This window comes from Lupinus angustifolius, chromosome LG03 (assembly GCF_001865875.1).
Source record: "Lupinus angustifolius cultivar Tanjil chromosome LG03, LupAngTanjil_v1.0, whole genome shotgun sequence".
Lineage (NCBI taxonomy): Eukaryota > Viridiplantae > Streptophyta > Magnoliopsida > Fabales > Fabaceae > Lupinus > Lupinus angustifolius.
Window position 1 is genome coordinate 19,048,604 of NC_032011.1, and position 11,967 is coordinate 19,060,570.

The window sequence follows — 11,967 nt, forward strand, 5'->3', positions numbered from 1 at the left end:
CTACATGCTAAAATTATCATCACATCGGCCCTATCATATGATGAGTTCTTTCGGGTTTCACAATGTCAAAGTGCCAAAGAAATGTGGGACACTTTACAAGTGACTCACGAAGGCACTAGCGAAGTCAAGCGTGCCAGGATGAATTCCCTGACACATGAGTACGAGCTTTTTTGTATGTTTCCAAGTGAATCTATCGGTGACATGCAAAAGCTACTCACACACATAGTAAACCATTTAGTTCCTCTAGATAAATGTTTTACCAAAGGAGAATTAAGTAATTAAGTTTTGCGTTGTCTTGACAGGAGATGGCAACCTAAAGTAACAGCTATCATGGAATCCAAGGATCTTGACTCCATGCCATTGGCAATTTTATTTGGAAAGCTTCTAGAGCATGGGATGCAGCTTGGTCGCTTGACGATGCATGAGGAATCAGATCGCAAGAAGAAAAGCATATCTCTGAAAGAAACAACATCTCAACCTATTGAAGAGAAAGAAGATGTTGATTCTATATCAAACATTGATGATGAAACGTTGAGCCTTCTCGTACGAAAATTCGAGAAATTCTTAAAGAAAGGAGGCTTTAAACGTTTTCAAAAGAAAGAAGCACGTGAGTCAACTAGAAAAGGCAAAGGTAACAAAGAGCACTTCACCTTCCGTGAATGTGGTAAGCTAGGACACATGAGGGTTCAATGTCCTACTGACCTCAAGAAGTTGATTCGGAAAAGAGCACTCCTCGGGACTTCAAGTCAAAGAAAGCCTACATATATGGGACGTACCAGAGGAGGATACGACATCACGCACCTCAGATGAAGAGGAGACCGCCAAGCTATGCATAATGACCAGAACAAATGAAGCTTGCTACTCAGAATCAAAGGAGGTAAACAATGAGGTATAATCTCAAACCTCATCTTCTTCTTCTGATGACTCGCCTACTTATGAGGATTTATATAATTCTTATGTCAAATTGTATGATGCATTAAAGAAATTAGCTAGGATTAGTTATGATAGATAGCGGGTAATCCTTCTAAATGAGGAGAAAATAATTTTGTTACAAAAAGAATTAGATGAGCTAAAACTTGAAAATGAAACTTTAGATCTAATATTTTCTTGTAATTCATGCAATTGATCTAATGATAATTTATGTCAATCAACTGTCTGTGAATGTTGCGAGACTTTGAAAAATGAGAATTTGAAGCTTAATGAAAAACTCACAAAACTCACATCGAGTCAAAATCAATTAGACACTATGCTTAGTCAAACTAGAAATGTTGGTGACCATACTAGACTAGGATACATTCCCCCTATGCGTAGGAGAAGACCATATAGGAGACCTGTAACTCGGCCTAATAAGAAATTTTATAATAAGAAGATTCCTACACTCTTGTTATATAAGGAAATATGGTATACCAAGTGGTGTATATGTCTGGATGAAAAAGGGAGATGAAAAAGGTTCCTACACTCTTGATAGTGGATGCTCGAGACATATGACAGGAGATAGATCAAAATTCCTAGATCTATCCTTGAAAGAAAAAGGGTTTGTCACGTATGGAGACAACAACAAAGGAAAGATACTTGGCACTGGACAATTGGCAACTCAACCCAGACAGTGATCGATAATGTACTATATGTTGAAGGCCTGGAGCACAACCTATTGAGTATCAACCAACTCTGCGACAAAAGTAATTGTGTATCTTTAGACTCTGATTGTTGCATAATCCATTACAATTTATCTAATAAGGTCAAATTTGTCGGACATCATATGAACAACATCTATATGGTTAACCTAGAAGATGTCACGACATTATTTTCAAAATGTTTTGTTTCTAAATAAAATAATATCTGGCTTTGGCATATGCGCGTCACTCATATTCATATAAAACATCTAGATAAACTTTCTAAAATTAATTTGGTTGAGGGTTTACCAAAACTTGATTTCAAAAATCATGAAACTTGTCAAAAATGCAAACAAGTTAAAAACTCTTTTAGTTAAAAGAATGTAATATCCACAACAAGACCTGTGGAGCTTCTCCATATGGACTTGTTTGGACCTTCTCAAATAATGAGTTTTGGTGGTAGCTTTTACGCTTTGGTAATTGTTGATGATTTCTGTAGATCCACATGGGCATTATTTTTATCATCTAAGAGTGATGCATTTAAATCTTTCAAAAACCTTGCCAAACAAATTCAAAATCAGCTAAATCTTAAAATTGTGTTCATTCGATCTGATCATGGTGGCGAGTTTGAAAACCATCAATTTGATGAATTTTATAATAAACATGGTATCATGCATCAATTATCTGCTCCTTGTACCCCTCAACAAAATGGATTTGTTGAGAGGAAGAATCGAGTTGTAGAGGAGCTTGCTAGAACCATGCTAAATGAGAGCATGGTTCCTAAGTACTTTTGGGCTGATGCAGTGCATACTACTTGCTATGTGATAAATCGTATACTTTTGAGACCTACTTGTTTGAAAACTCCTTATGAACTTTTAAAAGGCCGAAAACCTAATATTACTCATTGTCATGCTTTTGGATGTAAATGCTTTATTTTAAATAATGGAAAAGAACGCTAGGAAAATTGATTCAAAAGCTGATGAGGCTATATTTTTAGGGTACTCATTGCATAGTAAAGCTTATCGTATGTTTAATAAATATTCTGTGCAAGTAGAAGAGTCTGTACATGTTCATTTTGATGAATCTTCTCTAAAAGAGAAGAGAAAGGTATTTTCTGATGATATTGCAGGTGCTTTAGAGAAGCAAACTCTAAGGACATGGACCATGAAAAAGAAGAACAAGCAGAGCAAATTGACCAAGATGAGCATCAGGACATGCCAATCGCATGGAAGACTAAGAAAGATCATCCACTTGACAAAGTTATAGGTGATATCTCTACTGGAGTGGTAACCTATAGCTCTTTACGTAATTTTTGTAACTTCATTTCTTTCATATCTCAAATCGAGCCTAAGACCATCGATGAGGCCATTGAGGATGTGCACTGGGGTATAGCTATGCAAGAAGAGCTAAACCAGTTCGAGCGCAATAATGTATGGGACTTGGTCCCTAAGCCAAAACAACATCCAATGATTGGTACTACATCGGTTTTTCAAAATAAAATAAATGAATATGGCTTGATCATTAGAAATGATGAGATCTACGCTTCTGTAGCCAGATTGGAGGCCATTAGGATACTTTTATCCTTTGCATCAATCATGAACTTTAAGCTCTTTCAAATGGATGTTAAGAGCTCCTTTCTGAATGGCTACATCCAAGAGGAGGTATATGTTGATCAACCTCCCAACTTTGAAAATTTTAAATAACCGAACCATGTATATAAGCTCAAGAAGGCTCTTGATGGTCTAAAACAGGCTCCCAGAGCTTGGTATGACAAATTGAGCTCTTTCCTCTTGGAAAAAATGTTCGTGAGGGGTATGGTTGATACTACCCCCCTTATTCGTAGATTATATGATCATGTATTATTAGTTCAAATATATGTTGATGATAAAATTTTCGGATCTACTAATGAATTTCTATGCAAAGAATTTTATGAGATGATGCAGGGAGAATTTGAGATGTCGATGATGGGTGAGCTAACTTTCTTCCTTGGACTACAAAATGGAAAGTGGCATCTTCATTCATCAATCAATGTATTGCAAGGAGATACTCATAAATTTCGACATGGAAATATGTAAAGAAGCTTCTACACTTATGGCGCCCGCTTGCTATCTAGACAAAGACGAAAAGGGAAAAGCAATTGAGGTAATAAAGTATTGAGGGATAATTGGCTCTTTATTACACTTGACTGCGAGTCACCCCTATATTATGTTTAGTTTTTTCATGTGTGCTAGATTTCAAGCATATCCTAAAGATTCACACTATAGTGTTGTTAAACGCATCATGAGATATTTAAAAGGAACAATAAATATGGGATTATGGTATCCTAGGGATGCCTCATTATCCTTGGTAGGGTATTCCGATTCTGACTTTGCTGGATGTAAGCTGGATCGGAAGAGCACTAGTGGGACTTGTCACATACTAGGCAGTTCCTTAGTTGCATGGCACAGTAAAAAGTAAGCGTGTGTTGCTCGAAGCGGAATACATTGCTCCTTGTGTGTGTTGCGTTCAAATCCTAGGGATGAAGTAGCAACTTAAGGACTTTGGCCTTAAACTATAAAAGATACCGATTAAATGTGATAATACAAGTGCGATAAACCTATCCAGGAATCCCGTTTTGCATTCGAGAACCAAGCATATAGAAATTATACATCATTTCTTGCATGATCATGTTCAAAAAGGCGATTGTGTGCTTGAATTTGTTGAAACTACTAAGCAATTAGCTGATATTTTCACCAAACCCCTCTCATGAGTTACTTTCTATGTTCATTGAAGAGAACCTGGAATCCTTGATGAAAAATATCTTCATTAAAATCGTCTAACTCTTTATTATATGCCTCGTATGCTAAATGTCTAATATGCTTCAAAATGAATACTTGTTGCGTGCATTTCATTCCTAATATGATCCATGATTTAGTAAAATATGCTCTATATGTATATGTGGCTGCTTAAAAATTGCTTGATACATGTTAGAAATCTTAGTCAACACTTATTTTTCATGTAGCCAACACTTATTTTTCACGAAATTTAATCGATTAAAATGAGTCTTAATCGATTAAAATGAGTTCCAGTAGCCAACACTTATTTTTCAAGAAATTTAATCGATTAATGTCCCATCTTAATCGACTACTTGGGCTCATTTTTCTGAAAATTTGGAATGTCAACTATGATTAATCGATTAAATGCTTCTTTTAATCGATTAACGACATCATATATAACAGAACCATAAGTGTTTTTGCCATTATTTTTCATCCTCTCTATCCCCTTTCTCTCAAAATCTCAGAGGCAACTACATAATCTGAGTTCTTAGCCAAAAAGAAGAATAAACCCCACCCTTCACCCACATTGCACTTCATTTCATCTTATTTCCTCTCAAATCAAACCAAAAACCCAACTTTCCAAATTCCAAAGCCCTAAGGTTAGGTTCCCCCAAAAATCCTCCTTCAACTCGGTTTTGCACTCAAAATGGAAAGAGGACAGTAAAAAATAATTAAGACAACTGCTCAGCGCCTACGAAGGACTCGCATTCCTGCAACACCGAATCCGGATGTGAGGTAGGACTGTGGAGACCTCTACTACTCTCTCACACTGCAGGAGACTCGGTTGTCAAAGTTTTAGGGGAGGAAACCAACTTACATCAGGTATGTCAATTTAACCTGGATGGGGGGACAAAATTTTGAATTTCCGCAACTTATGCAAACTCAACGAGTTGTCACCTGTTTGGAATTGAAGGTAAATATTTACCCTGCCTTAGTTAGAGAATTTTATATCAGCTTCAGATACAAGGATGGAAAGTATTGGTCTATGGTTTCTAGAAAGTTATTTCATCTAAGTGAGGATATTTTCATGAATGTGGGAGGTTTATCCACAAATGGTGCTAGCATTGGTAATTGCGACTAGGTCAAGAATTCATTCCATGCTGCTAAGGTTTACAAGTCTTGTCTAAGAGGTCCACATCTGTATATCCAAGGAGAACTAACAAAAGTCGGGTCATTATCTTTGGAAAATAGACTATTGCACTATCGTATAACGTACATCTTAGTTCAGAGAAACACAAATCATGCACAACCAACTGTGAATGATTTAAGGTTTATGCATGTTATTAAGGAAAATGTTATGATTAATTGGCCTAAGGAGATTCTGAAGGTCAGGTATAGTGTGTCAACATCACAATCCAAGCTGCTTCCCTATAGCATATTCATTTCGAGGATCATCGATTATCTGCATATTGATGTCTCTGATACCATCATCATGGAGTCTTATGATAAAGATCACCTGGTTGGTGAAAGTCTGATCCACAAGATGGGTATTTACAACTATGGAAATACTTGGCAATACCAAGAGGATTATAACACTACTGTGGACTTGGACTTATCTGGAAATGAGGATCAGGCGGGAACAGATCAGCCTAATGCAGGAACTCAGGGGGAGTCGTCTGGAACATCACCACAGGTACAACCCTTTGGATTAGCTCAGTTGGATGCAATGGATCAAAGGCTGAATAATACAATGGATCTACATTTTCAGACTTTAAAGGACTCGTATCATATTGATTTGCAGGAATTTGAGGAAAGACAGGTCACCTACATTGATAACCACTATCAGTCTATGAGGAGCTTTGTTAAAAACACTGTTGAAGCATAGAATGATAGGTTTTGTGCAGAACTTGAGAAGCTCAGAGTCCTTATTCAGGGAGATAGTAGTCTGACAATTCCTCATGACAGAGACCTTCCTCTTCATTCTTAGATTAGAAGACCTTCCTTTACATCCTTAGATTATGCCAAGTCAACCTTCTCAAGTATGCAACTCAGTGGTGCCACATAGGCGCCTGACGGTATGCACCTGCAAGTGGACCAATTTGACTTAACATAAAAGAAAGCTTACCTCATGCATGACCTTACTTCAAGTAGCCTCCATAAACTTTTAAGTAGTTGCTCACCATAACTGGTCCAACTAGCTCAACATAGCTTAGGTGAGTCAGCCCCAAGCAACTTACTAAGCTACTTGACAAAGTGAATGAACCCATGCTGAATGGTTTGGTCTTGAACTTGGCGTGTGATAACCAAGGCTAGGAAGTGGACATGATCCTATAAATTGAAGGCACCTCTCAACACTTCAAAGGCATTCAAGACATTCATTATTCACGAAACTCTTCTCTCACAAATGCTCTGATTTTGTAATCCCTTGGATCCACAGGTCCAAGCACTTAGGTACTTTCATTTTTATAGTTTTTCTCCTATAATTCGATAGGATAAGGGAGTTGGTAAATTAGATACAAAAATTGATTTTGTAATCTCATTTGGAACCAAAAGCATCTCATCCTTGGATAGATGGCTAATGCTCCAACATATTGATTTGGATTATGGTGTAATGTTATTTCTTGCTTCATTTTTATCATCTTTTGATTTCTATTTATTCAAGTTATTAGTTTTGGTTATTTTTTATTGTTTAAGAAGTTATTAATGAGGTTTTAGCTTGATGACCTAAAACTTGATTTAAAGATCCAAAACATGCTTCTTCTTAAAGTGTTGACAAGTGAACTAAAAAGTAAAACCAACACCTTAGTTCACTTTCCATATCAAAGCATCTATTTTAACCAACCTGTATTCAAGGATAAACAATGTTAACGGAGGCTGAAGTAGGGTCTGACAACATACTCTGACAAGTGGTAGTTAATTATCGTTTAGTGTGTTATACAAGGTTTGAAAACCATTTATACTATTCAAGGACACTTTGTGGAAGGTTAAAACATGGTGTATGAAATTAACCAAAATATAACACATAACTTGCATAAAGTTTTCGAAATCATTTAAGTTAAGAAATAATTCCATCATTCAAACCAAAAATTCTCCTCAAGAATATGTAAATATTTGTTTACATTTTATTGTCATTTTATGCAACAACATAAACCAAAACCTTTGAAAAAGTTGTTAATCCTTATTTTTGCTATAACATGTTATATGATTACATTTCTATGATGCAATTCCTTGTTGTTCGACATAACTATATACTATACTACAATTGAATCTTGAAGAACACACAAGTATATAAAGTGTTATCAATAAATTTTATTTGTTGAAATCATGGTTTATATACAAAAGTGCAAATTAGTTCATGATTTGTAACATTGTGAATAGAAACAACATATAAAAAGTGTAATTCAATCCATGGTTTCTTACTTGATAATAAAAGAGTGATGAATTAATAAATCTAACCGTTAACATTTACTTTCTGTCATTTATTTTCCGCTGTAACATTTACTTTCTGTCATTTATTTTCTGCTCCTAACATTTACTTTCTGTCATTAACATTCCACAATTAACTACTAACTCTTTATTTTATTTATTCTCATTCAGTCATTTAATTTTCCGCATCTAACAATTTATTTATTACTTTAATCTTTTATTCTTTATACCAGTCTATTGCAAGAAATGGTACAGTTTATTATGAGACCAACCCTTCGTAAGAAGTGGTACAGTTAAACTACTAACTTTATTCTTTTTATTATTTGATACCATCCTTTCATAAGAAATGGTATGGTTAACTTAATAAAAATAAATCGACCTTTTACGGTATGGTTAAATGGAACCTAAAAGGGAGTAAATAAAGTCATCACTCAAAAAAATGCTCACCACTCAATCAATCACACTAATGACTTGAAACCCCAAATTAAATCGCTTTCAACACCTATGCTTAGGGAAAGTTTTCAATTTTTAACATCAATTATAGCACCAGAGGTAGCCAAAAATGGTGTACCTAGTATGATTGGAATTTGTGCATCTTCATCCATCTCAAGTATTACAAAATCCGTTGGAATGTAAAATTCCCAACTTTGATAGGAACATCCTCCAAGATGCCTATAGGAAATTTAACTAACCTATCCGCTAATTGAAGTGATATAGTATTGGGTTTTAGTTCACCCACGTCCAATTTTTTTCAGACGGGTAAGGAAATGAGGCTCACACTTGCTCTCAAGTCATATAAAGCATGGTCAAAATTAGTGTTACCAATTAAGCATGGGATATATAAAATAGCAGTATCTTATTTAGGAGGCATTTTATTTTGAATTAAAGCGATACACTCCTTAGTTAGAGCAATTGTTTCATAATCCTCTGGTATTATCTTTTTAGATAGAATACCCTTAAGTTATTTCATGTACGCAAGCGTCTCCTGCACTACCTTAGTGAAGGGAAAAATTGATATATAAGTTCTTAAGGATATATAAAAATTTCCCATATTTATTTTCTAACTTTGCCTTCGCAAATCGCTGGGGAAAGGAATTGGTGGTGCATATGGTGGTGGGGCTACATACTTATACACCTTTTCAAAATTTTGTTCCCCTTTAGGGAGTTGTGTCTCAATATGTTTCTCTTCCACTTGTGTATCATTCTCAGTTCGAGGAACATCCTTGAGTTCCTTCCAAATCCTTATTCGGATAACCTTACAATGTTCATTATTTCGATTTTTCTCTAGTTGTTCTGGAAACATCCTTATTTGCCTATTAATGTTTCTAGCTTGTTAGGAAATTTGTGTTTGTAACATTTTTCTGGTGATGGTCAGATTGTCTATCTTAGAATTCAAATCATTTAACATACTTGTAACATTTTTATTAATCATGATTTGATCCTCTTGAAATTTATTATGGGTAACAAGAAATTTTTCTTGACCTTCCATTATTATTATAAGAGTAAAATCAATAGGAGAAGTTTGTACTTGTGGAAACTGTGTTCTAGGTATCCTATTACCTTGCTCATCCTAATGTTGATGATTTAAACTGTTGTTTCTCCTCTAGGAAAGGTTGGTATTGTTATGCACGTATGGTCGGTTGAATTGTTGCCCGCTCCTCTCCTTGTAGTCATAGTAATTGCATGATTCAAGTTGTTCATTGGCCCAAGCTCCATGTACAGATTCTATAAATTGTTTGCATTCAGACCACTCATGCCCTTTTGCTCCACACCCTTCAGATGTTGCAGTTGACCCAATAACATTAGCGTGGTATTTTTCCAGCTTCCCAATCCTTTGAGAAAGGTTCTCCAACATGTAAATTTCCTTGTCTATTTCATTTCCTAAATATTGTGCACTAGAGACTCTCCTTGGATAATGTGTCCTCTAATTCACAAATTGGTGATGATTGGCAACCACATTCTCTATGATCTTTGAAGCAACATCAATTCTTTTGCACATGAACGCATCACCTACTGAAGAGTCGAACAATTATTGTGATGGAAAGTTTAGCCCACTGTAGAAGTTTTGAACCAACATCCAAGGTGGAATACCATGATGAAGGCAAGCTTCAGTCAGCCCATTTAATCTTTCCCATGCCTCAGCAATTGACTTCCCATCCTTTAGACTGATGTTTGGGATGAGGTGCCTGTAGTGCATAATTTTGGAAAAAGGAGAGTATTTTTTCAGAAAAGCCTCCTCCAAAATTCGCAATGTTTCTTGAATTTCAACATTTTGATTTCTTAGCCATGTCTTAGCTCTGTCTCTAGGGGAATATGGATAAATGTGGATACGTATGGCATCTTCAGAATCCCCATGGACTCTTATAGTTTCATAGAATTCCAAGAACTCATAAATAGGGGCATTCAACTCCTAATTAGCTCCTCCTCCAAATTGGTTTTGCATCACCATCTGGATCAGAGTAGACGACAAAGAAAAGTTCTATGCCTCAATAGTTGGGCGGATTATTCCAGGACATGAGCTATGAGCATTAGGGGCTTTTGTAGTCGCGAAGTGGGTTTTCATCCCATTCAGCCATTGTTTGTACACATGCATATCTTTCTCTTCCTATTTCTCTTTGTTGCCTTCTTCTACTACGGAAAGTCCTTTGTGGCTCTGAGTAGTAATTTGAACTTTGCATAAACCAAATGGGAAACCTGCAAAGCTACCAATAAAAAAGAAAAACATGTAATACACTAGAGTAAAGTAATTAATTAATTGAGAATTAAAGAAATTTCGGCACAATCCCCGGCGAAGGCGCCAAAAACTTGATAGGGCAAATCGCAAGTGCATGATTATGTCGTCAAGTAATAAAATATCGATCCCATGAGGACTAGAAAATTCCTTTAATTATAAAAATTACTTTTATACTTAACTCAAATAGGAATTAATAGTGAATTTAGAACAATTGAACAAGAATAATTATAAAAATGGTAAAGAGGGATTAAAATCTAATTTAGGAAGAGTTCCCAAGATAAGCTTTACGACCTATACACTCCCAAATCCTTGTTTTGCTCCTTTTCAAGAACTTTCAGTTATGAGGTTGAATAGGTCTTTGATATGTGTCATCTTCTCTCGAGCTCCGACACGTGTACTCAATTGAAGTCACACCTACTCTCGTGGTACGATTATCAATCAAATCTTTTACTTAGATCTTTATATCCAATCGCTTCATAGAAACCCAAGGTGAATTCCAGAAACCCTTGTGAATCCTAATACTACTCTCATGAATTAGGATTCTAGTTTGAATAAGTCAATGATCAGATAGTTCGGTTCACCTCTCGGTCCTTCCCAAATGTATCTAAGAGGTGTAATTTATTGGTCAGACAACTGACATGAATAAAACTCAGTTTAATGATTCAAATCACGACACTCAATGAAATAGAAGTAAGAACAAGTATTTATTGAATGTAAAAGGGCATAACTCCAATCCTAAAAACAAAGGGAATTACTCACTCATGATGGAGAAGAGAATACCAAAATCTAAATTAAAGAATTATATTCTAAAGTGTAAAGTGTAAAGTGTATCATCCTAGAGGGAGAACCATCATTTATCCTAATTACAAAATATTGGGCTAAGCCCAACGAAACAAATCTAAAAAATAGGAATATAATATAACATATTATTTTGGCCCTTCAATTGTTCTTCGCATAGCCTTAAGACAAAAATCCATCTTCTTGCACCAAATCTATACTCTTTTTGGCTTTAATCCATCCAAATAGCACAACATAGCTAAAAACACTCGCTAAACCCTAACAAAGAGAAATAAAAGCTAAAAACAATCCTAAAGTCCTAATTATGTCCTAAAATACAAGTCAAATGCAATGGAAATGTAGCATAATTTCACACTCATCAGAGACCCAAGAATGTCAAGCATACTATTGGTATCAACAAATATCTTCGCCATCATGGGCAACAATGGAATATGGACAGTGGTGATTCCTCCTCTGATGAAGGTGGTAGATGGACATTGGAAGGGATCCTTAATACATCGCTACACTAAAAGTGGAGAGGTTGGCCAAGTTTGTCGGCCAAAAGCAAACCTACATTCAATATGCCAACATGGCAAGGATGGAGGAGCAAGGTGTTAGGTATCAGTGGTTACAATACACCTAGAAGGGGGGGGGGGGTTGA